This window comes from Balaenoptera physalus (assembly GCF_965194825.1).
Source record: "Balaenoptera physalus genome assembly, chromosome: 14".
NCBI lineage: Eukaryota > Metazoa > Chordata > Mammalia > Artiodactyla > Balaenopteridae > Balaenoptera > Balaenoptera physalus.
Window position 1 is genome coordinate 62,846,986 of NC_138893.1, and position 17,761 is coordinate 62,864,746.

Below are 17,761 nucleotides of genomic sequence, written 5' to 3' on the forward strand. Positions count from 1 at the left end.
AGACAGGGCTCAACTACCTTAGGATGTCTGCTTATAGTTTTACATGTATGTATATTTCTAACACTCTAAGTTGAAGATAATAACTGTCACTTAAGATGAGAGCCATACCCAGCAAGCATACAGGTTGGTTCTGTTTCTTAACCTTGTTTCATCACATCTGCTGAGTCCACCCCTCCTATTTCTAACACCTTTCCTCTCCACTATGTCATTTATCTAAGCCTCTTTCATGATACTTATCAGAAGATGTACAAATATCTGGCTGATAACATCACTACTCCTTCTAGGTCTGGAAACATAGAATAACCATCACCTCGGAAAAGAGTATGTATAGCTTCTTAGGACAGACTTTGAGGCATGATGAAAATGATAAGTATATCTTCCTTATAGTATGGACATTCTCTACAAGTAAAAATGGCCAAGTGGATCTCGGGACGTTATCAGATAAGAGAACCTTGCACATAGTAGAGTCTTGATGAATGTTTTCTGAAAAAGAGCTACAAAGAAAATGAAATGATTGAAGTGATTAGGGAGGGGTAAAAGAAAGGAGAATGGATACTATAATTGGGTAGCCTGGTTAAACTTATTAAGAAGGTGAAGAAATGAGACTCCTTTATAGAGAAGAAAAGAATGTGAGCTTTGAAATCAGATGAACGATGGTTTGAATCCTGGTTGCCCCATTTACTAGTTTGAGCGTTTTCAGTACCCTCTTGGAGCCTCGGGATTGTCCTTTATAAAAGGATTTGGTTGTAATGATTAAAGATTGCATATGGAAAGGCCAATACATGGCTGGCATTCAATATGAGAACCTGAGAAATAAAACCACATGTAAGGGAAGATGAATGATGAAAATCATAGCATTCCCCTGCCAGGGATTTGGCTTTTAAATAATGCTTCAACCTGAAGGATTGACTTTCTCATGGTAAAATACCAGCCAAAAGAAATGGGGACCCTTTAGTGACCTACAGGTCCCACCATGAGGTTGGATGGTAAGAATAGTATGTATTCCCTGAGGACAATGTGAAGGAGGCCTCAGTCCTGGTGACAACTGTGTGGGGTACATGAATAAAACAGTTTTTAAAGATAATAATATCTGAATACTATATATTTCGAGATAGAATATTCAGTCACGATACCTAGCAGGATAACACGGACATCTTCTCAGATATCCTAATGGGATGAATGATATTTAGTCTGTGTATTGCTTTACCAGTTGGAAGCCTCATGCATCATTTCTCTGCATCATCACACACTTGAGGCAGGTATTAAAACTCTTACTGTATAAGTAAGGAAACTGAATTGGAATTTGGAGGATTTTCCTAGGTTCCGCAACTAGTCCCTAACAAAGCTGTGACTCAAACCCAGGTTTTCTGACACCAAGACCAGAATGTTTTCCCCAGTGCATTACAGCTGTCATTCTTAGAGCAGGTATACCTCTTTAAACAAAGCCAGCAAGTTTTGCAGCTGGTGCCTGGCTGCTGAAAGGCATGGTCATGGCAGAGTGTGGTTTTTGGGTGACTTAACCTCAGGGCAGTGTGCCTTCAAATCCATATCACAGACTACAAGCAACCTTTTAATCTCTCTGCTGTCCAGGCCAGGCTGCTGCCATCAGTCTTTGTATCTGCCAGTTGATCATGCTCACAGCAAAGTCAAAAGACAAAGTAGCGATTGAAAGGTGGCAAACTGCACCTCTTAAGAAAATGGCATTTTTCTGGCATTGATGAAGGTATCAGCTGCCAGTCAGGAGAGAGTGGAAATTGTTCCAGGTTAGGGATCACTTGGCCAAAACATGCATTTTAAATGAATATAGCAGTAGCTATAAATTTCAGTAGCGATTGAAACACCTGCTGAGACAGAAAGGCAATTTTTATCCTGTAGGTTTTCTTTTATGAGACTGAAATTTAGCACTTAGGTGGAAATATCTCCATAGAGAAAAATGCTTAACAGGCTTGAGGACAATCAGCTGTTTAAAAAGTAAGATCAACATATATGGTGTTTTCATTCCTCTTGTCTCATTTTTAGGAATTATGGGATGTTCAGTTATATCGTATCCATGTATGTGCTGACTGGATGGTTGCTGAACTATTTGTATCTTAATCTCTTACTGCCTTACATGTAATAAAACTGAAGTTATGCATAACAAAGCAAGCAGTCAGTTGCAAGATGTTGCAGCATGAAATTTTATGACTTTTAATTTGTGTGTAGGGAAGAACATTTTAATCAGTGTTCTAAAAAATGCCTTCTCTTTTTTCCCCAGTTAGGTGTCTGGATGATTTGGACTATCATTGTATTTTTAAAAGGCAGGAATTGTAGGTGTTTTCGCTGCAATGGCCCTGGAGGAGTTTGGTAGGAAATGCACTGTGTATAGCCCAACTTCTATTTAATTGCACACTAGTTGGTCGCTTTGACATGAGAAATCTATAAACATTTTTGGTTTGTGATGGCATTACGTGTGTGTATGTGTTTTATAGTTGACAGATCTCTATTAGTAGCGTTTCCTGGCTTTAAGGAAAATATTGGCCCTCATTTGCATTTCCTGAGCCTCCATAGGGCCTGAGTACAGGTGGGGACCCTTGGCCTATAAGGGTAGAATGAGTAACATCTGTTCATTCCAGGGCTTCACTGACTGTAATAGGAAAGCAAAGCACTGAGGATGTTATTGGCCTGGCTCTTGCTTGTGTTCTTTCCCAGTCTCATCCCATTGAGGTTATGTGCACTTATGTTCTTTTTATTTAGTATGCTTGGTCTCTCTTGTTTGGACTTTCTCCGCTTCTTGGTTCGGAGTGCACTGGAAATCGTGTTTATGCTTGCTCTGTTCTTTATGTGTCTGCCATGACTTACCATATCAGCAACTGTGCTGGGGGGGTGGGGATGGTGTAATGAGCGGGTTAAACTCAAGGAGAGTGAGGTATGCTGGGAAGTCCCGAAAAGCCAACAGGTGATTTCACTGTTGTGTCATCTGTGCTTTTGTGGATTAAGTGTTGAGCACTATAAAGGCGGCTCTCCCGTCTCATTTGGGTGCCTGAGTTTGCTGTCTCTCTGCTTGGTTCCAGGTATGTTGTGCAGATGCCATTCATGTTCCTAAGCTACTTTCTAAAGTTGTTCTTCTTAGGATCCTGGTTAATAGTACAGAGAGAACCTTTAAATGTGATGACTGGCTCCTGCAGGAAACTGAAGAGGTGCTAAAATGTAATAAGGTTTAAACCGGTTTGCTTGCTCTGACTTCCAACGAGTCCGTTACCTCTCTAGTCGTCGGTCATCTGTAAAACAAAGACACTAACTCCTTTGCAGGGTGTTTGGAAGATTGAGAGGGTCTGTAAGTTGTTTTCTACCCCAGTCCATGATATATGGGCAGCTGCAAAGTAATTATCAGCTACCGCTGCCGTTGATCAATGTCCGATCTTTGAAGTGACAAGCATAAGAGCAAAAGGAAGGATTTTGTGTTTGGGGTTTGCATGTGCATCTGTGTTTAAAGTATATAAGAACCATCTGTACAATTCCCCCACTTGAACTTTTGTATTCTGTTTTCTGCCTACTAATGCTGCAGTCCCTTGCCAGATCAGCAAGCTTCAAAAGATAAGTGCTGGATGAGCAAAATTAACTGCAGCTCATTGATCCCTTTTTCTTCCTGAGGTGCCTTGGGAGAGGGTGTGACTAGCATCCATTGATCTGAAGCAAGACATTTCAAGTTGACTAACTTTGCTGGTCACACTGAAAAAAACGGCTCCTAATGAATTCTTAGAAGGAACAGGGGAACTGAGGGCACGTTAATCTCAAATCAGTCTTCATAGTTAGATCTGATACCACTGTCACGTTCTGGGTGTGAGCCTCAGAACCAGCAGACATGTTTAGTATGGCTTGGTAGAGTCTCAACTTGAGACCGTGCTTAGGTGGATTAAGTAATATGTGCAAGCTTCCTTGCCTGCACACGCAACTTGCCTATGCATAAGCCATCCAATCATCACTAGAGACTTGTAAGCTAAATTCTCTTATCCGCATTACAAGAGTAAAGAATGTAGTGTTCAGAATAGTGAACTGATTTGCCAGAGGTTGCCTGAATCAGAGTTACCAGAAATGGAATTAGAAGGTAAGCCTTGTTACTGCAGGTCTGTGCTCTTGACATTGTGCCATAACTGTCTTTCATCTCTCTCTCTCTCTGCCTATCAATTGCTGTGTTATTCACGTTCTGTCTTCTAGTATCTTTGTTAGCCAAGCTGACTGCCAGAATTCTGTCCCTTCTACTGTCTGGTAGACGGTAGCTTTCCGCTACTGTCTTAGCTTTCCGCTCAAAGCCTAACTAGGAGAATTTTTCCTATGAGATGCATTAATGGTATTGTGGAGGCTTAGAATTTGGAATACTTGGATCTGATCTTTGTTCTACTTTAAATTTCTAGTGATACTGAACAAGTAACTGCTGTGAGCCTGTTTCCTGATCTAGGATAATGTATCTTCCCAGGGTTACTTAGCAGGCTCAAATGAGATAATGACAGATGTACAAACATTCTATAAATTGTCCAGTGCTGTACAAATATATTTGTGGCATCCAATCTTACATTCACCTTTGATTATAAATGCTTACTTCACTGGCTGATATTTTTATAGCTCTCTATCTTCCTATGTTGACTTATATCACACAACTTTTGCTTAATGGTAAATTCCTGGAAGACAAAAACCATACATTTTATTTTTCTATTTTTTAATTTTTTAACATCTTTACTGGAGTATAATTGCTTTACAATGGTGTGTTAGTTTCTGCTTTATAACAAAGTGAATCAGCTATACATATACATATATCACCGTATCTCCTCCCTCTTGCGTCTCCCTCCCACCCTCCCTATCCCACCCCTCTAGGTGGTCGCAAAGCACCGAGCTGATCTCCCTGTGCTATGTGGCTGCTTCCCACTAGCTATCAATTTTACATTTCGTAGTGTATATATGTCCATACCACTCTCTCACTTCGTCCCAGCTTACCCTTCCCCCTCCCCGTGTCCTCAAGTCCATTCTCTATGTCTGCATCTTTATTCCTGTCCTGCCCTTAGGTTCTTCAGAACCGTTTTTTTTTTTTTTAATCATGTTTTACAGTGATAGTGAGTTGATGATTCCTAGCAACTAAACTTAGTAAAATAATTGTAGTTATATTTTCTGGAAGCCTGAAACATACTAAGGCATCCAACTATTATAAATAAAGATTTTTCCCCTCTAAGTAGCCCCCTAAAAGTCACATTTTAATGAATGCTCTAAATTAGTGGCTCCCAAATGGAGGTGACTCCCTTCCCCACAGGAAACATTTAGCAGCGCCTGGTGACATTTTTTGGTTGTTATAACTGGGAGAAAGGGAGACTATTGTCATCTAGTGGATAGAGAGCAGAGATGCTGGTAAATAGTCTGTAATGTAGAGAATAGTCCCCACAACAGAGAATTATCCAGCCAAAATGTTAATCATACAGAGACTGGGAAGCCCTGCACTAGATTAAGAACCTTGCTACTTAAATTGGTGCTTGGACCAACATTGACCTTACCTGGGGCTTATTAGAAATACAGGCTCCCGGGCTCTGCCTTAAACCTACCATAATCAGAGTCTTCATTTAACAAGATCCTCAGGTGATTAGTATGACCATTCATCTTTGAAAAGCACTGGTTGCAAGTCATACTGTTTTTTAAACTTTAAGACGAGTTTTCACTTTACAAAAAATTTTAAAGATCGCAGAGTTCCCATGTACCCTGCACCCAGTTTCCCCATTATAAATATCTCACATTAATATAGTAATTTGCTACAATGAACAAACCAATATTGATACATTTTCAGTAACTAGAGAGCGTTCTGTATTCATATTTTGTTAGTTTTTACCTAATGTTCCTTTTCTGCTTCAGGATCCCATTGAAGATAACACTTTACATTCAGCAATCATCTCTCCTTAGGCTCCTCTTGGCTGTGACAGTTTCTCAGGCTTTTTTTGTTTTTAATGAGCTTCACAGTAATGATCTGATATTTTCTTGAATGTTCCTCAGTTGGTATTTGTCTGCTTTTCTCATTATTAGACTGGGGTTACCTTTTTTGAAGGAAGACCACAGAAATAAAGTATCATTTTCATCATATCAAGGATTCATTTAAGTCAGCATGACTCACCACTGATGATGTTGACCTTGACCACCTGGCTGAGATTGTGTTGGGGTAATATTTATCGTTATAGCTAATATTTATTCCTTATCTCATTCAAATTTGGCTAATGAAAGCTGTGCCCTTCAATAGCTGCCTTGCATCTGCCTTGCATTTGGAATTCTGAAGGCTTACGTTGTTACAATTGCTAGATTTATTGTACATGTGCAACTTCAAATTGTAAATTATAAATGAACAGTTTCACAGATTAAATAGGGGACTTGATTCTTTTCTCTAGGGAAATATCCAGATTTCAGTAAAGGGGAAATCTGATTAATCAAAAAAAGCTAAAAACCACCTGGAACCAACAACTAATTGGGATTTTTTTTCTCAAAAATGAGAAACTACTCAAATCGGCAGCTTCAGATCTGAATTCTGAAACATATTAGATATGGAAATCAGCATTTGTAGTCAGATATATAATTTCAGAGAAGATTTTGCTCCCCTCACAGAACTTCTTTTACCTCTTGGCGTAGTAGGGCCATATGCTAGGAGCTGGGAGATAAGGAGGATGGTTCCTGCCCTGATACCCATGGCCTGTAAGTATGTAGTCATGTGATAGCTGTGACTGCACTATGCCTCAGTCTCTTCATCAGATTTGGGTAATTATTCCTAATTTGTGTGCTTTAATTGTATTCAGAGAGAATGAGATTAAAAAGATGTTAAGAAGTACTTCTTTCTCTTAAAATCTGCCTCTCTAAGTTCCAACCATTACTTCTCACCACTTCTAGACCAATACAGCACGAGTGTTAGTTCCTCTCCCACCTCTAGCATCTCCACCTCTGCCTTGGTGATAGTGCCATTTTATCATCACAGTTCTTTACTCCAAACTGGAGAACTTCTGTCCCACCTACAGACCTCAGCTTTGTGTTCTACTTAAAAGGTAAAGCTTTTACCTTTTGTCTCCAGATACAGTCGAGAAGTATAGAAGTAGCTTTGTTAATATTCTAGACATGTAAATCTTCCACAGCAAAGCACAGACTAAAATTTAGCCATACACATGTAAATATCCACTAGCAGCTTCTTTGAGACTCTCAAGGGCAGGACATTCTGAGATTTCCAAGCTGTAATATGAAGAATCCAGGAGCCATTCTGGACCAGTGGGCTCTAAGAAACACTTGTGTTTATCTGCAAGTGGCACATAAAGAGACTCAGGTTGAATAGTGGGAAGTAGGTCTCTAAGATGAAAAAATGCTAGCTTAGGTCCCAGAAATTTTTATAGTAAGGCTTTTGTTGAACTTGGAGAGTTCAAGTCTGTATCTTTAAAAATAAAATACTGAAAAGTACCTTTAACTTCTATAAGCCATTTTGCTTTCTATTTAAGTAAACATTAAAGAATCATGTAATCATAGAGCTGGACTGAGCTTGAAACTCTCCAGGATCACTTTGCAGATGAATGCTGAGGACATGGAAAGTGAAAGAGAACTTGTACAGTCATCTTCTTGCTTACTCAGCCAGGAAAAAAAGTTCTTTTGACACCAAGTACGATGTTCCATTCAGTCTTTCATGCTGCATCTTACTCCAAATAGTATTAGCATAGCTTGATTTTTTTTTAAGTAAAATTCCGTACAAAATATGTATTAGGGTAAAATATAGGTGATGATATCTTCAAGATTTTTTTAAACACTTGAGTATTTTTTTCAGATGACAGAATGTAAAGCAAATATCACAATTCTTCTGTCTTGGGAAATATTTAAGGTTAGGGGGAAAATAAAGGGCGATCTCAAGAAAATGCATGAAAGGATACTGTATCCGAACTGCTTCAATATTAGCATGCATAAAACAAGGCAGTTCAAGGAAGATTTATCCACACTCAATTATTATATATACACAGCAGCCGATTTCAATACTGGAGCCAGAGTTTGTGATCATTGTAAATTAAGTCATAATAACATTGACCTAAAGTGTTGCTCTAAGCCAAAAGGTCAAATCATTGTATTTGTGGATCTAATGCTTCCACTCTGGTAAAATGCTATAGCATTTCTCTGCTTACAGCATCTTTCTAAAGACACTTCTCTGGGAAAGGTAAAGAACACCTAAGGAAGTTACAGAAGGGCAAGGAAAACAGTCAAGAAGGTGAAAATTGCAGGGAAATGATTTTCATAGGTCTATCTCAAGTAAATGGAACTGGAGAAAGGATATGATTAAAGCCTATAAAGTTAGGAAAAGAATGGGTATAATAAATGTGGCCTTGAAATATTAAAATTATTTAGAGTTTAAGAGAGAGAGGAATGTGGGACCACTGCAAAGCAACACTGGTTCCCAGAGAAAATTCTTCTTGGTAACTAGCTCCTTAAGTCCCTGGATCCTTTCTACGTCTCAGCCTCTGCAAGAGCTATCTCATTTTTGTGTTCTGTACTGCTGTGGATGCTGTCTGTTGCGGGCAGTTTATTGAGAAAAAGTAGCAACTAAACGCTGAAGGCCGAAGAGCTAACCTTCTATTCCTATCTAGACCATCTCAATTTTATATTTAGTCAGTTTAGCTCTTGCTCTCCCTGATGTATTGTGAATTTGTGAATGAGAAAGTAAAGTATGAAATAAGTGAATATCATAACTGGCTTATCTAGGACTTTTATTTGTCAGTTTCCTTTCTCTTCAAAAATGTATAACTTTATTTTTACTTGTACTTTTTATATGATAGTTGTGTCAAAATTCTATTGATATTATTTACCTCGCATAAAGCCCAGTGTGTTTGTCTTTTTTTTTATTTTTTTATTTTTTATTTATTTATTTATGGCTGTGTTGTGTCTTCGTTTCTGTGCGAGGGCTTTCTCTAGTTGTGGCAAGCAAGGGCCACTCTTCATCGCGGTGCGTGGGCCTCTCACTATCGCGGCCTCTCTTGTTGCGGAGCACAGGCTCCAGACGCGCAGGCTCAGTAATTGTGGCTCACGGGCCTAGTTGCTCCGCAGCATGTGGGATCTTCCCAGACCAGGGCTCGAACCCATGTCCCCTGCCTTGGCAGGCAGATTCTCAACCACTGCGCCACCAGGGAAGCCCCCCGCAGTGTATTGGTCTTATTCTGCACTGGCTGCTCTAGTGATAAGGTGTATACTTACTCTGCAGTGGAGAGGTGACTAGGAATGGCTCTGCCCTTCCATGCATTGGTCCTCATACTTTTAAAACAGCACGCTGGAGTGGCAGGAACCCCAAAAGAAGTCTAGACAGGAGAACTGAGTTCTACTCCTGATTCTGCTGTAGCAGAAATTTTGTTTTCCTTTTACCACGTTGTTGAGATTCCTGGAACCTAGTTTTTCTGATTTGTAAAATAAAGGGTTGGACGTTATGACCTTGAATGTATATTTCAACTCTAATATTTGATGCCTCTAAGGAAATTGCTCTCCTGAGTCTTATTTCCCCATTCTCATCCCGTTTAACCCAAGGTTTATAATTTTGTCTCCTGTATTCTCTACTTTTTAACTTTATTATTCAGAATCCTGATTCTTGCCTCTAGGCTATTTCTTTCAGATTTCAGCATCTTTCTCTTTACTGAATTCATAGAAGCACATTAGAATTTAGTTTTCTCACTTTAATAATCTTCCCAGTTGAAGTTATCCCAAGTTATTCTTAGTTAAAACTTGAATTCTTGAGTAAAACTTGAAGTGCTCTTTTCATTATTTTTTCCAAAAGTCTTATACTGATATACTCAAATTTGCTTGTTCAGTATTATGATTATTGTGTGAGTGGGCAGTGAGCTAATCAACCATTCAAAATGTGAGAATCCACTCTAAATTAAGCCTTGTGCTGGAAGTTTCAGGTTTCGAAACAACCCTTAAAATGTGCTGTGTCAATTCTGAAACACTGCGTATTTTTAGTACTAAGTTAAATTTTTTTTTTAAGAATTGACCCTGATTGTTTTAAAGAAAAACAAGTTATGACTAACCAAATTTGATCACATAGCCGATTTCTGATAGCAATTCTTTCTCAGAATCACAGTGCTACAGTAATATGTAATGACTCCACCCCACCCCTCTTCCTTATTTGTAACAGCTGAAGATCCGGCTACAACATAGGCAGTCCTTCAGGACATCCCTTTCCCTGCACAAGACACATGACTACGTTTATCTATGATGATTAACATGAGTAGAGAAGAACTTTTAATCTTAGGATACTTTTTAAATGGATTTACTTAATATAGCCATTGTACTTATAGGTGACCTAGACATGTGGCTTAAAATAAGTGAGGCTTACCCATGAATTTTAGAAGAAGTACATTCCTTTAATTGGCCGGAATGGAAAAGTGTCTGCCTTTGTGTATTAATATACTTCTATCCAACTAAAAGCATTTACATTAGCAGAAAAAGCAGCGTCAGTCCCTGAACAATGACAAAAAAGTTGTTCTACTTATACTGTAGCATGCCAAACCATTGAGTGGTTTAAAACAATTTCTCGCCGTTCTGTGGGTGACCTGGGTTCAGTAGGTGTTTCTTGTGGGGAATCCCTCACGTGATTGCAGTCAGATACCTCTATCCCCAGCTGCTATCTGGATACTTGGCCAGCCCGAATGTTTGAGATAATTCAGTCATATGATTGGCAATCAGTGCTGACCATAGGCTGGAGTTCAAATGAAGTGCCTACACTTTGGCCCTCTGTGCAGCTTGAGTATCTCACAGCATGGCGGCTGGGCTGCCTGGGGGGCATTCCAAGAGATGGGAAGCAGAAGATGCCAGACCAGCATTATCTCTATCGTATTCTATTGGCCAAAGCAGTTACAGGGCCTGACCAGGTTTTAAAAGGTTGCAAAATAGAAACCACCTCTTGATAGGGGAAATGGTAAAGGCACATTTCAGAAGAGCTTGTGAGATGGGAGCTATTGTTAGGGGATCTTTGGAAAATACAATCCATCATAATAGTTTTAAAGAAATGTCTTACCACATCCTTTAATGATGGAGTGGGCAGAGGACAGTCAGAAGATCAAATCCAACCCTCTGGCTTTTTTTGTAAATAAAGTTTTATTAGAACACAGCCATGCTCATATATTTACGTGCCATCCATGGCTGCTTTCATGCTACAGTGGCATCGTTCAGTAGCTGCAACAGGACCATAAGCCCTGCAAAGCCTAAAATATTTACATTCTGGTCCTTTACAGAAAAAATGTTTACCAATCCCTGACTTAATGTCTTTATTTTTTAAAAGAACATTATTCACTGAAGACATTTGCTAATAATTCCATAAATTTTAATTTTTATTGTCTCAGAATTTTTCCTGTTGCTTTTTTCTCTAGGGAGAACATACCAACTCTAAGAGCTCCCACGACTCTGTCGTGGTCCTCTGATACATATAGTTTCCACGATGTTAACTTGTTTTTTTTCCTTCAAAATAGAAGCCCTCCCTTCTGTCTCCACCCCCACCCACCAAAGGTGGGCTTTGTTGGCTCATTTATGGTGTTACTTTCTTTTATCACATATTGTATGGGTTGCAGTGGTCCTGAAGCCCAAGCCTGTCAGCACATGACAATAATCTGGGGAGTGTTAAGAACTGCGGAAGTCAGTACCCCACCCTCTAGAGATCCTGACCTGGATCAAATTCGGAAATAAGCTTCAGTACTTAAACATTTATATGTAGTGTACCTACAGAAGAACACTTAGCAACTATTGTATATTTCAAAGTCTAGCTAAAGCAATAAAGCAATCCATCTTTTATAAATTAATAAAACTATATCCGCCTCTTGCGAAGAAGTGACTCCAACTTGATCTGAAAACAGACTTTGTGTGCTCATTAACTGCTAGAAAAAAACTATTCTTAAGAAAAGACAAAGTTTCCTTGGTGGTGGGGTGGAATGGATACTTTCGTATATAAAGAATCAAGACAAGAGGCGGAGAAAAGGAGTTCAGGAAGAAATGCATGATGATGGAAATGGGAGGGTGGATTTTAATAATTATACCAGTTGCTTATTGTGTCAACTAGAAATACCTAATATGAGAAATTTCCTTGAAATGAGTGAGGTGTGGGAAATAGTGAGGGACTTAGCATGGAGTGCTCTGGAAAGAAAAGCCAAGGACAAAAAATTAAACCTTATCATCTTGACTTAGGCAGACTCGGGTGTTTATGTGCATTGGAAGCAGGCGGAATAGAGTGAAATGGGAGGCACAGACAAAGGCAAAGATGAGACTTGGAGAAAATAATTGAATTATGTGTTAAGTAACCAGTTCCATCTTGTAGGTGAATTCCCACATGGCTAGGGGTATACACATTTCAAACTGCTACTAAATAAGTTCAAATGAGATTGTTCAATCCTGGTTCAATTCAGTCATAGTATATAAGGAACCTGCCTTTATCTGTGGATAATTAGGCAAAGGAAGCTCATTTCTAAAAGGCAGCATCTTGAATATTTTCTGTAACTGTAATATCAGGGATACTAATTCAATAACTTAGATGTAATTTCGGATTGTAATATTATTTTCAATTTTAATGAGACTAAAAGCTTTAGCTGCTGTGATTGAAATATATTTTCCGCCAACACCATGGTGCTGTTATGCATTATTTATTAAGTGCCACCAATTTCGTTTTTGTTTCACACAACTATACGCAACTTGTCTTTTTTCTTCCTAAGGACTTAAAAAACTAAAAGAGATATTAGATAAATCAACTAGTTGTAGAATGGTGCCATATTTTGAGGAACTAAGTTGGGGGATGGGGGCAGCATGTCTTGGGAATGGTTAAAAAAAAAAAATGGACCTGGCTGAGAGTTTAAGTGAAAAGTTGGTCTTCATTGCTGAAAGAAGGAATGATTCTTTAGAGGGATGATGGTAAGAGATCCTCAAAGATAAACTGAGGCATATTAAAAATTTTAAGAGTTTACTTGAGCAAAAATTGATTTGTATCGGACAGCATCCCATCTAGCAGATAGAAAGGAGCTCCAAGGAGCTGTACACAATGAAAGACTTTTATAGCCAGACAGACGCTGGAGCAAAGAAGTTATACTAGGCAAAGAAAGCAGGTTGGTTATTGCAAGGTTACTTTTCATTAGGGAGTAGCAGGGGTCTATCAGGCAGATCACCTAACTCGAGCTGATCAGGTGATTCTTGACTGCCTGGTTAAGATTCCATGTCGGTGAGAGCTGAAACTGTAAGTTAAGTCTCAGTTTGGTGACACAAGGCTTAGCATAAGCAACTCCCTTTTGGACCTGTTGTATTGTTTTTAACAGAGCAAGAAGGATGTTGCAGTGATGACCACTAGAACCTTCTGAAAGGACGGAAATATTCTGCACTGTTCAATGTGGTCACAACATGTAGCATTTGATATGTGGCTAGTGCAACTGAGGAAATAACATTTAAATTTTATTTATTTTTACTTATATTTAAATTGCCCAGGGGGCAAATGGCTACCATATTGGAGAGCACAGCGCAAAGAAAACACAATGTTCTTGGAAAAGAGGAAAAGGAGATTGAAAACAATTTTTGTTCATCATTATGGGGATAATCCATAAATCAGAATGTTTGCAATTCAAACTTTGTCATAATCATCACAGGTGAAAATGGACATATTTTTCTCCCCAGTGATTCATTTTAATAGCGTGTTTGTGGAAATTATGGTTATAAAAATTAGCCTTTGATAATTACAAATACAGCCTGTCAAAGGAGCAGGTAACTGTGATGATTATATGATCAGGAACAACTTGTATTTTACATACTCTGGTTTATAAAACTTCGTATAATATGTTATGTGTCACCTTTAGGTTGAACCTAACAAAAAACAGTGCAGCGGATTTAGTCACAGGAGACATCTCATCAAGTAGTTAATTTGTAGAAAAATTTCATTTTTTCAATTTGAATGAACAGATGGCCTATTCATTAAAATTCAAAAGTAGATAATTACTTGATTCCAGTATTTTTAGCAAAAGGACATTTTATAGCATTATGTTAGGGGAAGACTCATTGGTCTTAAAATGTTTTGTGTGGCTGGACACAATTCTCCACTGTCTACAACTGTCTGCCATGCTAACTGAATAAGACAGTTAAAAATAGAATTGTAGCTCTTCTTCAACACTAAAACACTCACTTGAAAAAAAAAAATTGCTCATCTCTCTAAAGAAAAAATCTTCACATTAACCCTGAAACCCTGCCCAAACATTCATTCAGCAAATGCTTATCTATCATTTTTGTGCTGGACACTTGAAATTAGGATATACATTTGAAAAGATTGCCCCTGCCCTTAAGAAGTAGAGTCCAGTGGTAAATGTTCATTGATTTGTGTCCTGGATTTTCTTACAACTGAGTAGCAGTCTGCAATTTTTTCTCATTTAAGTAGTTCAATAGAAGTGAATATTTAGTAATTTATAATAGAATATTCATATGTTTAATAGTTCTGTCTGGTAAATCTGCTATAGAAGGTGCCAGTTTGCTGTGCAGTGACGCTCATGCTGATTTTTTTTTTTTTTCTTACCACTCAAAGCCAGTGTTTCTTTTTTTTTTTTTCAGAAGTGGTCCTCCTACTCCTACATACAAAAAATTAGAGAGAAGTAACATTTGTTTAATTTCCCTCATTCTTAGGAAGCTTGGAATAAAGTTGCTTCTTCATTACTCTGGCTTTCCTCACCTAGGAATTCTTGGTCTCTTTCTTTACTACTTAGGTCTTGGCTATCTCTCTGTACATGGACTTTTATTATATTCTGTTCCAAATATTTTTGGAATAATTTCATAACTTTTTTTTTTTCAACTTCTGAAATGCATTAGTTTCCACAAAACACTTTAAGGTTTCTACAAACTGTCTTAAGGTTTAAGAATATAAGTTTACATCTTTCCCATGAATCAAATTATGTAAAGGAAATTTGCCACCTTGAATTTTAAAAGAAAACAACTGTCCTCTTCCATTAGATTTGATCTTCATTCCAGGGTTTGCTCTTTTATTTAGTTTTGGCCTGACGTATTTTCTCCATTTGGGCCTTACACTTTGGAAAGGATGACCCCTTCACCATAGGCATTTTCTTAGGTCCATCTTGACAAACTTATCGTAAAATCAAAGAGAATAAGAAATACATTTCTATGTATGTGCGTTCCTAACATACCTGCTGTCAGCAGTAGTTTTTCATTTGAAATGCAAACATTTTCCCTACATGACTGTTACACAAGGACCCACTCACAATAAAGGGAGAAGCTTTGTCCAGAGTAAAGTATTACCTGTCTGCAAGTCCTTTTTCAGAATCCTTAGGGCCAGATATTTCAGGATTCATAATTTTTCATAGTTTAGAAAAGTAATATTGTACATGTAGTATATATTATATAGTACCCCCAGTTGGGGAGGGAGGCAGCACCTATAATCAAACACATTCACATTTCTGCAGCAAAATGTATAAGTGTACATTTAGGTCAAATAAAGACTATAAATAGCCTCACATTAGTTCAGGTAAGGTTTTGAAGCCAAATGAGAATACAACTTTAGGATTTAGAGAACAGATAAGGAAATGGGCACCTGATAGTAACTATCACTCCCACCCCACTCCTGTCACTCTCTCAATGACTATGAATATTCATTTGACCAACAGAACTAAGCCATTTGGGATCTGCACATAAGGAATTCTATGAAGAACTATCAGTAAGACCTAGAATCCCTGTAGGTTCAGTTCTGATCAGTTCTCAGGAGATATATAAAAAGAGTTCTGCTAATGGCCAACACAAAACTCCAGGTAATCAAATACTGAACTGTTATTTTTGATACGTTAACTCTTTGCTATTCTGCATCCCATTTTCTTAACCTTATCTCTCTTCTTTTATTTCACAATTCACTGATCCATCATCATTTCCATTTTTCTCTGTCTGCAACTTTTCTCCAACTTTTTCTTTCTTTACCTATACTTTCTCTAATAAAACATTCATATCCTGTATACCCCATAAATAGATATAATACATAAGGCTTGAATTTTTGTCTAACAAAGTTATAACTCAGTCCATAGCTCCATTTCTCTTCTGGCACATACCCACAAAACTTAAGATTTTAGCTGGCTCCTTGTTAATTTGGATAGGTAATCATTGTTCAACTCTGGATCTAATGTCTTTGAGGGTATCACATATTTATACTGGGCACAGAGAGGGACTAGAAAATGTTTCTTGCCTATGGAAAGCATGGAATCTTTCAACAAGTTGACATTTACGTTTTCCCTTCCAGTAGAGATTTTTGTTTGTTCTGTGGTCTGTGCCTCTAAATGTATCTCACTACAAGTATGGATTATCTCTGGGGACTTTTCATCTGTCTCTGCTTTTAATTCGTTTTGATACTGTTATGGTAACCCACATAAAGGGGAGAGTATTACTTGCTTCCGAAATTCAACCAAGTTCATTCTTAAGACTGTTGACTGCATTTTCTACCTATAGAGCTGGAAAAGCTGATCCTTATTCATTTATCAAATAGATTTATTGAGTGCCAGCTTGTAATACTTTTTCATAGCAAGTGAACAACAACAAAAACAACTCAGATCTGTCTCTATGCCATTATCTTCTTCGTGTATTAAAAGCTTATATCTCTGGCTGATATATACCAAAGATTTTTTTTTGGAAACTAGAAATCCTTATTAGTGGATTTTAAACTACCTTCTCTAATGTAAATAGCTATAATACATTGATTTTTATTTGGGAAAATACTTCCCAAGACTTGTTTAAGCTTTCCACTCATCAAAAGCCTGCTTGTTGTAGCAACTAAATTTCAGTTCTGGTCAAACTTTGCATACTGCCCAAGAAGGGGTTAAATAGCCCTATGCCTTTAGTGTGTTCTCATTTCTACAGGGTGGTATTAGCACAGGAAAAGTCTTCTGATTTTTGCTATACTTTGTAATGAATAAAATATGTGGGAAATGTGAAGAACTTATGTAAGCTCTTTGTCTTGGTCTCACTGAAAAGCTTTAATTTTATTCTTACTTTATAATCTTGGAGATGTCAACAGGCCCCCATGCCATCTTTCATGACTTTATACTTTCCCAATAGAGACCATGGACTTCAAAGCTTGTTAGGCGAGCATTAAAAATAAAGGCCCAAGGCTAGTGAACTTTAACATTATTTTTCCCTGTGAAGCTGCAGTGATATACAAGGCAGAGTGTTTTCTTAGTGTTCAAGCATAATTTAAAATCATACTGTGCCAAAAGTCTTCTATATTATATTTGTATTCTGAGTCCTAATAGATTAGATACCAGAGTTTTCTTATAATATTATTTGGGTATATTCTTATATCCCAATTTTTATGTAAAAACTGTCTATTGGCCAGTAGTACAGCATCAGTTAACAGCTATTTCAGAATCTTCACAACGTAAAACACAACAACTTTTCCTTTGGATCTGTTGGTAATCATTACCCTGTCTTGAGGCAGAGTGCAAATTCCTTTTATTTACTTCTCTGGAGTGTGGATGTGTGAGAGAGAGTTTATAAAAGGAAAGGAAACTAGTTGCTCAAATGAAAACTCCTTGTCTGTTCTTCATGTGAGTCAATGGATGAACTAAAATCTAGGAAACCTGAAATATGGACACTAATATCATTTAGGGGTACTTGAATTCAGAACATAAATTATTTAGGACATTTGTAGATAGGGACAAATTATTCATGGACAGTGCTAAGTCATTAGGAATAATATTTTTTATGTGAATTAGCTTCTTTAATTGCTGCTCAAGATTAGGTAGAATTTCAC

The 17,761-nt window shown here is 37.8% G+C and overlaps 1 protein-coding gene across 2 annotated transcripts in view; it reads left to right on the forward strand.

Annotated features, from left to right (window-relative positions):
- Positions 1–17,761, forward strand: part of PRKG1 (protein kinase cGMP-dependent 1) — a 1,231,494-nt gene that overhangs the window by 428,483 nt on the left and 785,250 nt on the right. The gene's annotated exons all lie outside the window — the stretch shown is intronic.